Genomic DNA, 17996 nt, shown 5'->3' on the forward strand with positions numbered 1-17996 from the left:
CACATCAGGCACACACCGCCCACAGGAAGCAGACAGACAAGACACAGAGCAAACCATCTGTCCACACGGCCAAACACAACACATAGCTTATGCACGGCCAACCATAACACAACACAAGGTTGACCCCCAGCCAACTATAACACAACACAGACTTTGCACATTCACATCAGATGACTGGAAAGAATAGTAATGCTGTTTTTCTACAATTATCTGTATTTATTTGTCTGTCTGGTTCCTTCCATCCGCTGCTCTTCATTTTCCCCCCAGGCAGCAGACACAGCGGTGCAACAGGGCCTGAATGCTGGATGTCTGCAAAGGCGACATTTCCTCCCCTCTTTTTTATTTGCAGACCTGCGGCTCTCTGTTGGACTGTCACAGAGAAAAGCTATCTCCCTCACAGCATGGTGGCTGTTTCAGGGCCACATCGATCTGCACAGCACCGCCCCGCGCCGCAACACGCGGTCCCACTTTCCGCTCTACCGCTGGGCTATTGAAGACATCACAGCTGATACCCAATCATTTGTCTCCCTTATGCGGCTCGCTACGGCTCGGCCCCCGGTCGTGAAAGGGGGAGAAATGGGAGGACTGTCTGCCTCCTGTCAGAAGGAAACAATGGTAAATTATTCTTGTAACCCTAAGCACAGCAATTTTGGTGAGGGCACAGATAAATGATTAAAAAACATCTAAAACGTCAGTCTCGGCTGGACCATCAAGACTGCGGCTTTGGTGTTTGTCAAGCTCAGGGGGATTATTATCTGCGTTATATTACGCTAAGGATACAAAGCTGTGGGACAATCACCTCCTACAGTGTTGGTTAGATTCTCTTCATTGTAGATGCAAAAGAGGCTTGCCTGCTTGTGGTAATTCACTTCACATTATGCTTTTACTTGTATCTTTGCTTGTATCATTTTGTTTTTCGAATGACAAGGTTAAAATGGCGTCAGCCTAACAATGGTGTCAGTGAAGAAAGGAGTATTATAAAAATAAAAAAAACATGACTTATGTTGGCAATTAGGCATAACAAAAGTCATATAACTAATGATACACCGTCTGTAGGCACAGCTTAACAAAAGTTGTTACAATCGCTCGAGACGGCTGAACAACTCAACGAATACATACAACATGACAACTGATCAGGGACAATAACACATTCAACATTAAAATGAAAAGGCCAGTTGTCTAGAACAGGAAGCGCGAGTCATTTCAAAGGAGCTAAATGAGTAGTGTAAGGAAGCCCCACCGTGGAAGGCCCTGAGACCTCATCAGTGGGGTCCACTGGTGGAGGAGCACTGCCTCCTTTTATCTCCCCGACTTCTCTGAACCCATGCTGGGTTACCAGTCCGATGGCTGTGAAGCCCTGACCCAATAGCCTCCTAGTCTCCAGGACGAGTCTAACATAAACACCGGCAGAGCCAGGGATCACAGGCTTATCAGTGCAGCCTTGTTATTCTTGGCCAATCTACACATATTTCTTCGCTCAAGTCCATCACACAGCCATTAAAAACCATTGCCAGAGGCATCCCACGGGTATTTTAAGGTTGTTGATAATGAGCAAATGTAATGCAGATAACCAGTAGGCATCTGAAGACTTGAGGCCGTGGTGGATGGTTCTTATATCAGATGGGGGAGATGAAAGGTGGGCTGGGAATGTGTCGTGTGTTTAACCACAGGCAACGTCACCGCTGTCTAACAAGCAGTACGGACTTACATAGTCATAGCTGTTGAAATTGTAAAAAGTAAAGAGAATGAATGAAAGAACACAGCTGTTTGACATCTGTCTAAACTTTTAGAATTACAAAAATCCATCAGTTAAAGGCCATAAAACCTTCAAATAATGCACAGGGTTCAAACATTTTGGTTGGAATTCTGATAATTCAATTTATAGGAAATTTATTTTTTTAATATGTATTTTTTTTATGAATTAGGTATTATTCATAAAATAAAGAATTTTTGGATTTACTTCCTGTGTTTATTTGCATCCTTGATCACATTAAAATAAAGAGGTGGAACTGTGCTTGCCAATCCACACCTACGCTGTGTGTCTTGGTTGCTTTAAAAACAACCGCTGTTATGTTCTCCTCAATAATTCAGCATGTATCAAGAGGACACCCATCCAATTAAAAAATGAACAACCATCTGAATAAAGTTATCTATCCTTGTGACATAAGCATCAAGGTGGTGTATTACAGAGGCAAAAGTGAATGTTTCTGTGCCATTTCAGCCATTATCCCAGCTTGCGTTTGATAGGTCAATCGCAATTATATCCGTGGTTGGAACACTAATGGACAAAAAACGCAAATTGTACAGGCAAAAATGAAAAGCAATCCATCCAGCGAGATGTAAAAGTGAATTTAGCCCCCCTCATACGCAGAAAACGTCTGAAAACTAGAGATCCTCAGGTGGGTGGGGCATGCAAATCTACAGTTACCTGGCCTAGAACGTACTATGGAAGGGATGCTGTTCATAAAGATCTACAAGACACAAGTTCTGTTCATCAAAGATGGAACCGCATTCCTAAATATGGATCCTGATCATGGTGGTTGTACTAAACTGTTTAAATTACTTGTCAAGTGAAACCATATCTCCTGGATATGAACAGCATTTGTCTTTTTATGTTAGATGGGAGTTGTTGTTTATTAGAGACCTTTGTGCAGGCCTACATGGTTTTGTCATTTTTGTGTAGCTTTCAGGAACTATTCACAGTATTCCCGTTCGACAACTCAATTCATTATTGAGGACTTATATTCACACATACACACAAACACACATATCGAAAGCATTTTTTTATTAATTATTGAGAAGTGTGCTGAATGCAAATGAGGAACTATACAATATTTATTTTCAACTCAAAAGCCACAGAAAAAGAACTAAAGCAAAAAACAAGCAAAGCTGGGTACCAACTTTAAAGTGTCAGAGCATTAGGGGGTTTGGGTAGAGAAAAAGAGAGAAGCTGTTTCTTCTTTGCAATCTTCATCTCACCCCTGGAGAGCCAGTGGGAGCAATAGCACAAGGGTAAATTAAGCAACTACTGTATTCAGAGGTTTGAAAAAATAAATAATTCAAATTCAGCTTTTTTTTCCTTGCATCATTTTCTTTATCCCACTTTGCCAGTGTGTGCTAGCCTATATACAGAAGTTCATTAAATGTATACTGTAAAACTGTCATGAGAACACAACACTGTCTTTTCACAGGGCTTGTTGTGTGAGCCAGGCACAGAAGCTAAGGTAGAAATTCACTTGAGCAACATTTTAAGCCCACAGGTAAATAATTTAGCAGCTGACAGAGAAGGGGATCTCTCTCATGTAAGCAGCCCACTGTCTCCCCGCTGTCCCGGAAGAATGTACAATGAGCGCACTACTACTGCTACTAGTTTCTAGCGAGGAGCTTTGCTTTACGTCTGCCCCACAGATCCCAGCTGAGGGAGAACGGCTTCAGTCGAGACCTCAAGTCCCAGCAGAGATTTCAGGTTTCCCCGCGATGACCTGTAGGTGGTGCTACATGACAACGCACCAGAGGACATGGCGTTATGGAGAGGAGACAGAGGAGAAACGAGCGAGAGCAGTCAAAGCTGGCTCGTCGTCAGGGACTCAGACCTGAGACACCAGCTGGGTGCAATTAACGGTGAGGTAAAACAGAAGGCTAAGCCCCTGATTGGGGGGTTGCAATGGAAAGATCATGTGGGACTGTCTTCGAGGGCCAGATTTGAACACCACGGAGTTAAAGGATCTGACGGGCCATTCTATAGTAACAACCTGCATGGCCTTCTATACTTCGGTGTGCTTAGCTTCATTGAAAAGAAACCAACATTATAATAGCTTGGCACCGCAGCATTTGAAGACACTGCATAACCTTTAAATGTAATAAGTATTGAGCAAGTGCCAGCAGCCATAGCAACAGAAAACGTGCTGTTATGGCACATTGATATTTTACAATGACATTCCAATGGTAAGTGACTGTGGCTAACCTGATTACTCGGCTCTGCTGCGTGAATGAGGAGATATAAATGTACCTCGCTGAAGAGGCTGATGATATTACATTAAGGCAGCGCTAACAGCTATCTGGTGTACAGACACAGACACACACAGACACACAGTCCTGTTGGCTTTTTCACATTGCTCGTGTTGTGTAGATTCAACATTTATATAGGATAAAGGTCTGCTGCGTCGCTCCTTGCTTCAGCCTGTGGGTGAAAAATAATGTGTGTGTGTCTGAATGCCTGCCTAAAATGTAATATCTTGCATAATGGTGATATAAACACTGTCTACTGTTTTTCCCTCAAAAATGAAGACATGTACAGTACTTCAGTGCAATGATTGGCTGCATTCAAATGAAGTATGTAAATACGGGGCTCAGATTGGCCATGTGGTCACTGGGTCACATGGCATCAGACTGCATGGTGCACCCCCTCGTAAAGTCACAGGGTCTCCCTCAGTCTACATCATAGAGACTCCCTCAGTCTGCATCATAGTCTCCCTCAGTCTGCATCATGGAGTCTCCCTCAGTCTGCATCATAGAGACTCCCTCAGTCTGCATCATAGAGACTCCCTCAGTCTGCATCATAGAGACTCCCTCAGTCTGCATCATGGAGTCTCCCTCAGTCTGCATCATAGTCTCCCTCAGTCTGCATCATAGAGACTCCCTCAGTCTGCATCATAGAGTCTCCCTCAGTCTGCATCATGGAGTCTCCCTCAGTCTGCATCATAGAGTCTCCCTCAGTCTGCATCACAGAGTCTCCCTCAGTCTGCATCATAGGGTCTTGAGACACATGAGGGGCTGTAGACACCATAGCCTGCAGCCCATCATGATTATCTAATTGCTTAAAATCCATTAAAAAGTGGATCAGGTTTTAGCTTCAGGAGCTTGGACGTTCACCACATTTTGTTCTGAGATATATTTATCAGAAAAAAATCATGTAACATCCATTTCTGATCTATTTTGCTTTATTTCTCCAACATGCCAGTGTTTATAAGTCCACTTGCTGGATACAGCCCCCTCCCAGAGTACAAACATCAGTGGTTTTGTTTGTCCGTTCTATGAGACATAGAAGTTGTGAATGCGAATGTCACATTCAGTAAAATGGAAAAGGTTATATATCCAGTCTGCTGCTAATGCGAATTACAAATAATAATTGTAATCCTCCCGTTTTGCTCTGGATTTTTAATATGTTGTATACATGTGCATAATCTATATGCAGAACCACTATCATTACAGTTTGCCATGAATAGCAACTTTGGTTTTGATAACACGTGTTGCATTTCGGCACATAATGACATAGCACACAATTTCCAGGGACCCGTTTTGGTTCGACAGCAGCACATTTAACACCAGTGGCCCTACGAGTGGTTACAGAACTGTCTAGAGCAAAGAGCTGATACAAGTGCTGTAGAATAACTGCCTTTGCTGCATGTTTGGGCTGTGAAACAGAAGGGGGGTCCACCGTGTAGGTTCCTTCAGCTTGTTGCCCGGGGGCAGGCAGGCAATCAGTTCAAATCATTCCCCGTTGAACTTTTTTTAAAACACACAATGGACCTTATTAACTTCCATCGCTAACAACTGATGAACACAATGGTCCTCTTGAATCTTCCATGTGAAATACGATCTGACATTCTGAGGTTCACTGCATGTAAACCTCCTCTTACCCCCTTCTCTTGCTTTCATGTTCTCTACCCAACCTACCCACAATCCCCCATTGCCTTGTAGCTTCAGGTTAATAGCAGCGATTTTAGATAATTGTTTTATTAAAAACAGAAGAGCGATGTGGCAACGGTGCTTTATGAGCATCATAGTAACTCCAGAGGAGCAGGATTCCTTTGTTTTCCTCTCTTTATGGGGAGGATGCTGCAGACACACACCAAAACGCACTGCAATGGAAGATGAATGACTATGAAGGACAGAGAACACAGCAACATGACTGTCCCTACAACTGCTCATCTTCTCTCTGAGGCACACAAAGGTGTACAGGCATTCAAGGCAGCTAAGCACACACGCCTGTATCTAGAGACACTACCATTGATATGCACAGAGGGCAAGGCCTCTAACATAAAACAAACAAAACAGACCTTCACACTGCAGTATTCTTCATGAAAATATGTTAAAACAGTGCTCTGAGCTCCTGGCCAGCCTCTCCCAGGCACTGCTGCACACACTTCCACGCATGCACCCACACACACACACACACACACACTCAATTACACGCACCCACATAACAGGGTAGGCTGGGAACAGTGAGAGGTATCAGTGAATTAACCACTGTGATTAATTAATTTGTAATCGGATCAATTCCAATTACCGAGCCTGTCCCATTTTCATGCTAGGCGGCACAATGCAATGTGTCCGTCACACCGCGGAAACATACACACATTACAGCACAGCAGTTTCTCATTGACTTGGTTATGCTGGGGCTGCCAGGCCAATCTCTGATCAATACTCCTGGGAATCCTGCTGGGATTTGGAGAGAGAAGTAAAGAGGCAGAAAAGAGACCGGGGGAGAGGAGAGAGAGAAGTGAAAGGGAAGAAGGGGAAAGGAATAAAGTAGAAATGGGAGAGAGAGAGAGAGACAGAGGGAAAGGGGGAGGGTGTGAATAGAGGTAGTCAAACCGAGAGAGACAAAAATAATCCAAGCATGAGTTAAGACCAGAGAGAGGTTGAGTAATGAAATGTCCTGTTAAATGTACTTCCAGACCAGAGAGAGGCTGAGTTAAAGGAATGTTATGTTATATGCACTTTACGAACAGAGAAAATACTGTTACCGAATTCAATCAACATTTGAAAACAATTGATTTCGTTGCTATGCCTGTAGAGCCTGAAAATCCACTCAAATGACTTGAGTCTGAACCACTTGGTTTTGGAAGGCGACACATCACTTCATCGTCTGATTTTATTGCATCCAATGATAATCTCTTCATATTTTCACTTCCCACCCTAATCTGAATGTGTACAGAACATTACCTGTCATGCATGCAAGCAACTGATCAGATAGCTTAATCGTGCCACTGTGACCACTAAGTATACTGATTGCAGAGGAGTGCTTTCAGAATGTGACGTAAAAACAAAAAGGGGTATGCAACACTGCAACAGTTCCAACACTGCAACAGTTCCAACACTGCAACAGTTGCCACCAACATTGCTAGCAGCAACCCAGGATCCCCAATACCTAGTACCCAGCTAGCTACCAACGTTGGTACCAAATTGCCTAGCTACTCTTACACTTCAGTCATTCAGCTGACAGCCTTATCCAGAGTGACTTACAGTAGTGATACTGCATTTCCGACATGGTCCCCGAAAGAATCAAACCCACAACCTATGACATTGCAAGCGTCATGCTCTACCAACCGAGCCCGGGATACTATGACTAGTTATCAGGTTAGCTATAAGACGGTTGAAATAAGTGGTGTTTTTAAAATTTTGAATGGAAATTGTGTGTAAATGTCAATGGCCACTCCTCAGAGCCTGGGTCCTCTCTAGGTTTCTTCATAGATTTCGGCCCCTTTTAGCGATCTTTCCCAAGCCACTGTGCATCAACTTTGTTGTTGCTTGCTCCTTAGGGTTTCAGGTTGGGTGTTTTGAAAAAGCACTCTGAGATCACTGCTGATGTAAAGGGCTTTATAAAATAACTTTGTTTGATTGAGCAAAGATGACTTCAAAGAAATATTATATTACATGAACTTTAAAAACCGAGAGGTTGAGTTAAATATATGTTCTGTTATATGAACTGCACTGTCAGTGGAAATACACTAGCACTACAGGCTTTATTGAGTCAGCAATTGATCTTTAAGCAAGTTTGCCAATAGGAAGCTATATATTAGCCTGATCAATAAGTACCAGTGTGAAATAAAGACTTCTGTTGTCTAGGCTGTGTCTTTCTTCCAGTTACAGATCTATGTCTGATTGTAATGTTTTCGCTCAGGCTCATCCAATTTAAAATTTCCCCAAGCTGTCAGTCAATGCAGGAGCAATCGAATATGCCAAATCTCACAGCTACTGCACATGGATGTCAGCAGTAGAGGGAAATGAATGTTACAAGGGGGATGCTACAAGATAACATTACTATAAAGCACAGCTTGCAGTAGAACAATATGTTATAAGGTAGGCTACAGGAAAACATTACTTTATAACATACAGTAGAACATCAATATGTAATCAGCATATAGATCTCAGGGATACATTTCAAACATTAACTGATAGACAACCAACTTAATCAAGTGACATTGGAAGAATTACTTTGCAATAATTTATTAGAAATTAGAAATTAACTGAAATGCAATTTCATAGCAGAGAAATGTATGTATACCCCTAACGATAGCTGGTGTTGCCTCCTTTGGCTGAAATAACGTAAGAGTACAGGTTCAACTGTGTCAAGGTACTTTCTTGAATGCACGGCCCGCTTCAATTTCCCCCAAAGTATCTGCTTACGATTGAGATCTTGGCGTTGACTCTGCTCAACATTTTTCTTTTGGAGCTGTTCTGTTGTAGCTTTGCTTGTGTGTTTTGGACCATTGTCCTGTTGCAACATCCACTTTTGGTTACATTATTTGACAGAAAGGAAAGGAGCCCCAAACTATAATACAACCCACTCCATGCTTTAAGGTTTGTATGAGCTTCTTCTGTTCAAAGGCAATATTTAGTTTTTACCATCCATGGAAGTGCAGCCAAACAATTCCACTTTTAATTAATCTGTCCAGATCACATTGTTTTGGTGTTTACCCAGGTGTTCTTTGCAGGTGTTCTTTTTTGAGTGCAAAGCTTTTCTTTACTGACCTCTCATGTAGGGCACGTTGCAGGCACTTTCTGACAGTTGCCCCGTGCACTTCGACATTGATTGTGGCAAGAGAGGCATGTGGATCCCTTAATGTTACCCAGATGTTCTCAGAGACTTCTATGAGCATCTTTTGGTCAGCTCTTGGCCTTATTCTGATAGATAAATTGCCAGTGTTCTGGAATTTTCTCAATTATTTACATTGAATTGCATGAAATAGTGATGTCCTATGTACTGAAATCAGCTGTTCTGACAGTTGAATAGTGAAGGCCTCTTACCAGGAAACACAACTTGTCCAACACTTCCTTAATGAATCGGAATTTAGCAAGACAGAATGTAAAACCGCATTTCCCAAAATGTTGGAACTCTGCATAAAATGTAAATAAAAACAGAATGCAGTTATGTGCAAATCATTTAAACCCTATGGTCTGACGAATCCAAATAGAAAATTATTTATGGGAATCATGGACGTCGCATCTTCCGGACTAAAGAGAGGGACCATCTGACTTCTTATCAGCGCACAGTTCAAGAGCCATCGTCTGTGATGGTATGGGGGTGCATTAGTGCAAATGGGATGTGCAAGTCGCACATGCCACGCACATCTGTGAAGGCACCATCAATGCTAAACAATACATACAGGTTTTGGAGCAACATATGCTGCCACCCAGACATTGTCTTTATCAGGGAAGGCCTTGCTTATTTCAGCAAGACAGTGCCAAACCACATTCTGCACATATTGCAACAGCATGGCCCCAGTGCCTGCAGTCCAGACCTGTCCCCAATTGAAAATATTTGGCATATTATGAAACGAAACATACAATAAAGGAGACCCCAAACTGTTGAGCAGCTGCAATCCTATATCAAGCAAGAATGGGAAAACATTTCGAGCTGATGCAACACAGTGGTAAACATGCCCATCTCAACTTTTTTTAAACGTGTTGCAGGCATCAAATTCAAAATGTGTATGTATTTTTCCAAAAACAATAACATTTCTCAGTTTCAACATAAGATATGTTGTCTTTGTACTATTTTCAATTAAATATCTTGATCCGCCAAGATGCTTTAATGGTGCACACCCTGCTAACCCCCAAACATCATACACCCTGATATAGCCAGGGTTGGCTAGGCTACTTTTTAAATGTAATGTATAACAGTTACAAGTTACTTGACCACATTTGTAATCAGTAATGTAACTTTTTGATTACTCAAATTCAGTAACATAATCATATTACTTTCATATTAAGAGGCATTAGAAAACAAATAAGAATATGAATATTTGTTTTCTAATGCCTCTTAATATGAAAGTACTATGACTTTGTTACTGAATTTGAGTAATCAAAAAGTTGAAAACCTTTTGCGGGATCAATCAATGTTAGAGTTTACATTGCTGGCCAAAAATGTAATTTGCATGTTACCTTATGTGTTTTGTACAGCGCCTTTGGAAAGGGTTTCTAAACCATTGCTTTGTACTTCAGTATGATTGGGCTACATCTCCACATTACACACAAAAGGTCTGTCAGATATTCAGTCGTTCCAATTAATCCAATAACCCTCAATCTTCATGAATCTGACTTTTTATCTGAACATAACCCAACATCGAAAGATGTGTTAGCCTTTTCTGTTATTTGTTTTATTTATTTTATCAATACAGCCATAGCAGAGCACATGAGCGGAGGGGAGCGGTGAGAATCTCAGCTGTTCACCCCTACGCTCCCCCCACTCAAAGCCACATCATTATCGCTCAGCGCTCAACACAGTTTGCATCGCGCTCCACTCAAATCGAACATTCAAAAAAGGCTTCCCAGCCCGCTCCTTAAAGCCGGACGGCAGCGCTGACCATGGCGGAACCGTAGACGGGAAAACATAGAGCATTGTTCTATTTTTTTCCCTTCTCAGTCGCGGAAAGCCAATCAGAGCACATTGGAGAACCAATAGGAAGGATTGTAGGAGGTAATATGCTACTGAATAGTCTATAACCTAACCCTTCATTCGCACATAAGCGGTGAAATCGCCTGCGGTTCCGCAAGTAACAACCGGAGGCAGCTGACATTGTCCCGCCTTTGCTGTTTTGACCAATCAGTTACTTACTTTAACCTGGGAAAAGTAGCCTATTGCGTTCAAGGAAAAAGGCGGGCCCAACATAAACAAAACAGTAGTAATCTCCGTTCATTAAAATGAAACTCAGTAAAAGAAAACACAGGGGATTTGAGCAGATTTCTCTGCTATACACTACTAGCAATTCAAGAGAACCGTGACAGACATGTAGAAACAGGTCGTTAACGAAAATGGGTACAGTATCTTTAATCAGATTACAATATTTTAGTTGGTAACATAAAGGATTACAGTTACTTGTAATCCATTACTCCCCAGCTCTGGCTATAGCTATAGCCCCAAACATCATACAGTACACCCTGCTATAGCTAGAACCCCAACATCACACACCCTGCAATAGCTATATCCCCAACATCACACACCCTGCAATAGCTATATCCCCAACATCACACACCCTGCTATAGCTATATCCCCAACATCACACACCCTGCTATAGCTATATCCCCAACATCACACACCCTGCTATAGCTATATCCCCAACATCACACACCCTGCTATAGCTATATCCCCAACATCACACACCTTGCTATAGCTATACACCCCAACATCACACACCCTGCTAAAGCTATATCCCCCAACACGCCCTGCTAAACCCCTCATCACCAAGCACACACTTACCCAGACAGATAAGGAGGGAGATATATGTGAGGGAGAGATATGTGAACAGGTAAAGAGACACACACACAGGGTCTGGTGGAGAAGTGACAGCTCCTGCTTGTCTTGTCAAGTCTTTGTTCCACAGAGTGTGTGAGGCGTCCAGGCTGCCTGTCAATCTGACAGCTGGGAGAGGAACTCTGGAGATGACAGCTCATCCCGTTCGCTCCACTCGATGTCTCCCTTTCTTTCTATTCATTCTCCCTGTATTGGTATCTATTTATTTCTCTCTCTCTCTCTCTCTCTCTCTCTCTCTCTTTTTTTTTTTCCTGTCTTTCAGTCCCTCCCTGTTTCTCACTAAAAGAAAAACACGCTGTCCCCAGCGGGTGACTTCTCTGTAACAGCGATAGTTCCAGTGTAATCACTGTTTATTGGGCTAGCCTGGCCCTGTCATGTGGAAGGGGCCACAGCCACAAATTAAAGTGATTACACAATTAGGGCCATTATGGTATTACACTGTCCAATGTCCTGGAGATCACACCCTATACTGTGCTGTGCAGAGAGGGAAGGGGATTGAATAAGAAAAACTCTACCACCAGCATTTCATGATCAACAGCTTTAAGCTAGCAGAAAATGGGCTTAATGATGTCAGCCAGACCCTTGTGCACTGCTGCCCTATTTAGGAACCCCCCTGCCCGTTCAAATTAACAAGCTGTGTGAATAAAAAGCACAAAGGAGTATGTGGGAATAGCTAAGGAGAGCCAAGAGGGTTTAACAAGGGTATGATACAACGCTAATTAACATTAGCCCAAGTACATTTAGGCGTGCTAATTTTTAAACTAACTAAACAATGACTCTGATTATAGAAAGGCTACTTATGTCTTGTCTGCTCAAAGAAGGGCAGATTGTTCTGACCTGCTTAATTTAGTTGCCTGTCATAGCAGTTTCCTTTACGCATACATTTGTTCATCTTTGTCCAATATTCCCCATAGACTTGGGTTCACTGTTCCTCACTCAAAACTTTCCTTTTCAACCTTTTTGGAAAGGAAAGAAAAAGGAGCAGTGGTCTCTTAATTCTTTCCGGGGCGGTATATATATATATATTTTGTGAAGTACATATATAGGTACTTCACATAAAATAGGTGATTGGGATTCTCTGAGACTGACAGTGCTGAGATGTTTCAATGACAACAACAACAGCAACATGAAAGAGAAAAGGAAAAACATGGCAGCATCTGGAGGGAGCCTTCACAGTATGCTCAGGCGGACTGATGGTCCGTTTCCTCCGTCGTTCCACAGAGTGAGAAGGAAAGAAGAAAAGAGAAGGGGAATCTGTTTCCTGTCATCTCCCATCTTGTCAGTCTCTGTTCAGACATCTTGCATCTCCTCCACCAGCTGTACACTGGGCAAGCTGACAGATGGCTGCCTCACTTTGATATACTGCACACACACACACACACACTCTTTCTCTCTCTCTCTCTCTCTCTCCATCCACCTCCCTCTCTTTGCTTCATCTCATTTGGGAAAAGTTTAGAGGTTAGTCTATGTCAAACTTCGTTGCAGTATGTGGACATGACTAAGCTGGCATGACGCATTAAAAGAAATGTGATGCATGATAGGCAAGAATCTTGTTCTTCTTAGTACATTTCCAAAGGGAACCTGTTATTCATGCATATATTCGTGTGACTGATTCACTTTGTCCAGATCTGTTCCAGCCGTCTTGCCAGGTCAGATGGATATCCAGCCAATCTTGCTCAGAGGGTACCGAAAAGCAGAGGATTGTCCTCTCGTCAGTTCAGACAAGTTACACAAGTTTCCATTCAGACAAAAAGCAATTGTTCACCCTCACCACCCTAGCAGTCCTGAGCATGTGATCTGTCCTCACAGGGATCTGCAGCATTCCCAACGCTCCGACTGCTTGCCAGGGCGTGTGAGGTAACCCTGTGTGTGTGTGTCTGTGTGTATGTGTGTCCCTGCCTGCACGCTTCCTTGCCTGCTTGTCTGCCTGGGTGTGTCGTCTGAGACTACAGAGGGCTCATTGAGGCCGGGTACGAGGATGCATCCAGCCAGGGTCAGAAGGCAGCTAAACTATGAGAACCATCCCAATGTCATCCGACAGGGAGTAACCGGAGCTGAGCTGGGCCCGGGACCCAGAAGCAGACGGACACGGCATTCCAATGGGAATTTCACTGTAATGAGCTCTGAGACTGGGTCCTTCTAAAAAGACTGAACTGACTGCTCCCACTCTACCTGGCTTACTGTACCCCTTCACGACAGCGGGAAGAAAAACGTTTAATATCAGGTTAACGGTTGAACGCATGAGTCCACAGAGGGATGAATGAAGCAATTGTTCTGTGATTTGAGACTCTCACATAAGGACAGAACAAGTAAAGCTCACACAACGGACTATAAATGTGGACATTGGTGGTCACGAACGGAGGGCCTTTCCCCAGTTGGCTGGGCTTGATGTCAATCGCCCGGCCCTTGTCCCTGGTGGCTGCACTGTGGGGCCAACTACTCTTGGCTTTGTCATTGCTCAGTGATCCACACTTAGCCCATCCGCTCTCCTCCAGAGACAGTCAGGGAGTGGAAGAGAAAGGGGGAGACAGAGGCAGCGAGTGCTCAGTTACAGCACAGCCGCTGTGTTTACATCCAGTAAATTAACACAAACATGGCAGAGCAGCTTGTGATCCGGCTCAGATCCTGAGGCAGAGCCTTTCCCCCGCAGCCATCTAACAGCATGGTCCAGAGGACAGCAAACCAGCATTACCAAACAAGGCAGGAGCACATCTACCCACACACACACACACACCAGTAAGAACTGTAAAACATCTCCAAGTGTGGTTCATGGATAGAGTTGTTGTCATTTGTCAATGGCACTGAACACTGGCGTTAGCTATGAACTTGAAGCTGAGTTGAGTTTGTCATATTGTGAAACAAATCATTGTAAACCAGTGTCAGTGTGTATAGATCATGTCCAAATACTCTTCATCCTGAGCATTTCTACATTACTTGGTGGTCTGGAAAAGACTGCTATAATACCTATACAGTATAAATCTGATGGCAGATACTGTAAAATGCAATTCAGCCAACCGACAAAGAAAACTATGACAATACAGTGACAGGGTTATAACAATGTTACAGATTACCGAAGGGATTTGCTGATACGTTTCCATTCTCGATCTATTTTTATCACTTTGCTGGAAAAATTAACAAAACAAAAATTCCTTAAATCCGGTTAGCTCGACTGTCATAAATATGAATCTTCTAGTAAACACTGCTTCCTCCCCAAGCTTATGTTGTTTGTTATGTGGTAAAGCTTTTTGTTTGACAGATGTTTACAGGCGATGTGTGATGCTTCCTCACTGTGTACTGACTTTGAAACATCTGGACCACTCTGGGATTTAACAGTAATCCCCTTGGCTAGCTGCAGTCAGAACACGCTCCTAGAATTGCAATGTGTCTAAACTAAGTATGCTGCTTTTCTGAAAAGCTGTGTGCTTTACCACAGCAGACAGGGTCAGAAGTTATGTAAGCCTCTTACCACTTCAGCTTTTAAGCATAAATAAATTAAACTGGCTTGGCTAAACGGCTCCAATAGACTCTCATTAAACTCTGCCGAGCGTGTACCGACTGGGATAAAAGTTTCATGCAGATAAATTCATTCATTATTTGAAGAGGAGACAACTTCTTCTAGCAGGTGGTAAATGTTTTCCGTTCAGAGCGAGTTTTATACCACAGAATGGCTAATCAACTGAACATTCTGCAACACAATGGGGCGGGTGGATTCTTGAAGAATATAAAGTACACGTAGATCAATGCCGGATACATCGTTAGGAGGAACTAGGGTAAGCCTACACGATAACTCAAAGATTTTAAAGATTATCCAAATCAACATTTCACTGCTCATACTCGTTCAGCAGAGACCTGACAGAGAGATGACCAGTGGGTTCCTCCCTACTAGCCTGTCTCTCAATAATGGAGGACTGTGCTCACCGATAATTTCGACATACATCCCACGTAGCTGTTGCATTTTGTCATTATAGTCATTATGATACTCTATCTCCCTGTGGTCTGCAACCATCGAACACAGCCTTGCGCACTGGCAGTCAATGCATAACACCGAGGCGGAGAAACGAGACACATTCTCTGTAATTATCGTTATTAAAGCTGGAACCATCATATAGCAGAGCTTTTAGGGATTTTCCAGATAAGTAAACATTTTCCCACATCTGTGAAGCAGCTCAAGGATGTGAATAAACCTAGAGATTGAAGGAGGGATAATAGAGGTATAATAAAGAATGAAATAAGATAAATAACGCAAGCACCAAGCAAGGAACACCATCCAACCAAGGCCAGCTATAATATGTTGAAGCATAAATAAAGACAAAAGTGATGGTTCCTAACTAGACATTACGTGACAGCCTCTCTCATTATAACTCCAAGTGTGTGTTTTAAGCATGCCATCTGGCCATTAGAGAGGGAGAAAACAAATATAAAGACATATAGAGAGAGACGGTGAGGGAGTCCTGAGTGTGTATAACCGTACTGTATAACCAGTGTGATGGGACAGGTCTTCTGCGGGCCAAGGCCACTGTAGGCTGTAAGCACAGCAGCTCAAAGACAAAAGACAGGACAGAAAGCCCACTCAGAGAACAGACCTACAGCTCTTTCTTTCTTCCCCAGAGCAGAATGTCACCCGCCCCCAGCCGTCCTCCCCTTCTGCTCTACCCACTCTGTTTTCTCCTCCATCCGTACGCCTCTTCCCTCCAGGACTTGAGCCCACACACGGGGTAATCATCCACTTAATAACTGACTCCTCTGTCTGAGTAACCCCTTATCTCACCAACCAGGAGTTAGCCCGCTCAGCCTCCCTGCCTACCCACGCCTTGCGGTCCTGTCACCCACTCAGCCCCCGTGAGCTCCACAGGCATGAGCCTGCCTGCCTCCCTTCGGTCCGGCGCCCGTCACACTCGCCCTCCCAACCACCCAGACGTCAGAGGAAAACTGCTGGTCAGTCAAACTACAACACTGCTGCTGAACCTGCTACTTCAGGGTCAATTCCTATTCGCTGACGTCTGATAGGCCGGTGGTCATTCCAACAGGCATTCAGAAGGCACAGTAGGAGTAAAGAGCTGTCTTGCAGTCAATGCAGAACATAGTGCAGATTATAAAGAGCAAACATGCAAGGAAAAATAACGAGAGGCAGAAAGGCCCAGTGGTTCAATTGACATCAACATATACTAAAGAGTTTTACTACGCACTGTATAAGAAGAAACTTGATGGAAGAGCCTAGAAATCTGTCAAACCATTATATATTTGTTCCTAAAATCTATATATATCAGCACAGCAAATAGGAAACTAGTCTGCTCTCCTCCCATTTCCAATCCTGCCATTTCACACTCCATCAACAGTAAAGTGAAAATGTTCACACTTCATTTTGTCTGATCTGAATGGATAGAGGGCTGGTATGAACGACAGGAGCTGCGTTCTTACTTCCCTGAACTGGTCTCCAGCATGTTGCACTCAGTTTTAACCTGGCGTTTAGGGTTGTCCTGGCGTTTAGGTTGACTGGCGTTCTTCCTGAAGGGATGAGTAGTGAACAGGGCGACACTGGGCCATTACAACATAGACAGACATGACATCTTCCTTCATGCTGCTCAGAGCAGACACAAACGATTGCAGGCAGAAACACAGCCAGATGCTCCTAAGAGTCCATTTGGCATGGTTTTACATTTCCACCATTTTGAGTCAGACTACTGTAGCACAGGCATAAAACAGTGAGTAGGAATATTGCTGGGTGTAGGTCAGGGCAGTACAAAACTCAAGAAATTGTCATTCGAGCAGGGTATGTACAAGTGCAGTAAAACATCCTCTAAAAGGTATGTGTATAAAAGTGAATCTACACAATCAAGCCAATATGGTGTTGATTGGGTAAGGAGATACGCAGCGGTGCTCCATCCACTCAGACACCTGACCAAACTCAAGAACCTGACCACTTGGGAGAAAAGTTACGAGGAGATGGACATCTGTCAGACAGTCTGAAGGTGGTGGCAGAGCGCCTGGTTTCTTCACGAAGTGCTGGGCTCTGGCCCGGGGTAATGGTTTTCACAGGAGAACGCTGTCCACACCCTCTTTACACAACCCAACCCATAGGGATGGCATACCTCCCGACAGCTCTATCTCATTAGCCTAAGTGTGGACCAGGATGGTGCAGTATCACTTCACAGCATTAAAACTTCAACACCACAAACAGAGAGGGTCATGCCCTAGCTGTAACTGTGAGGGACTAAAACAGATTAGAAGTGGGATCCGTAGGAATATATACAAGTTATATACAAAGCTACAGCTTGTATATATCATAGTAAATATCTCAAGTGAGAATTCCCTGGCCAAAATGATATGAACCTTATTCGTATTTAGTCCTACTTTAAAATTTATGGACAGTATGTTGAATTCCACACAGCCTGAAAAATGAAACGGAAAAAGGTTTGAATATTCATGGTCTCAAAATGCTGCCAAGACATGATGCTGT

The 17996-nt window shown here is 43.3% G+C and overlaps 1 protein-coding gene across 12 annotated transcripts in view; it reads right to left on the minus strand.

Annotated features, from left to right (window-relative positions):
- Positions 1–17996, minus strand: part of auts2a (activator of transcription and developmental regulator AUTS2 a) — a 447079-nt gene that overhangs the window by 257894 nt on the left and 171189 nt on the right. The window lies entirely within an intron of this gene.

Source organism: Esox lucius, chromosome 7 (assembly GCF_011004845.1).
Source record: "Esox lucius isolate fEsoLuc1 chromosome 7, fEsoLuc1.pri, whole genome shotgun sequence".
In the NCBI taxonomy this organism is placed as follows: domain Eukaryota; kingdom Metazoa; phylum Chordata; class Actinopteri; order Esociformes; family Esocidae; genus Esox; species Esox lucius.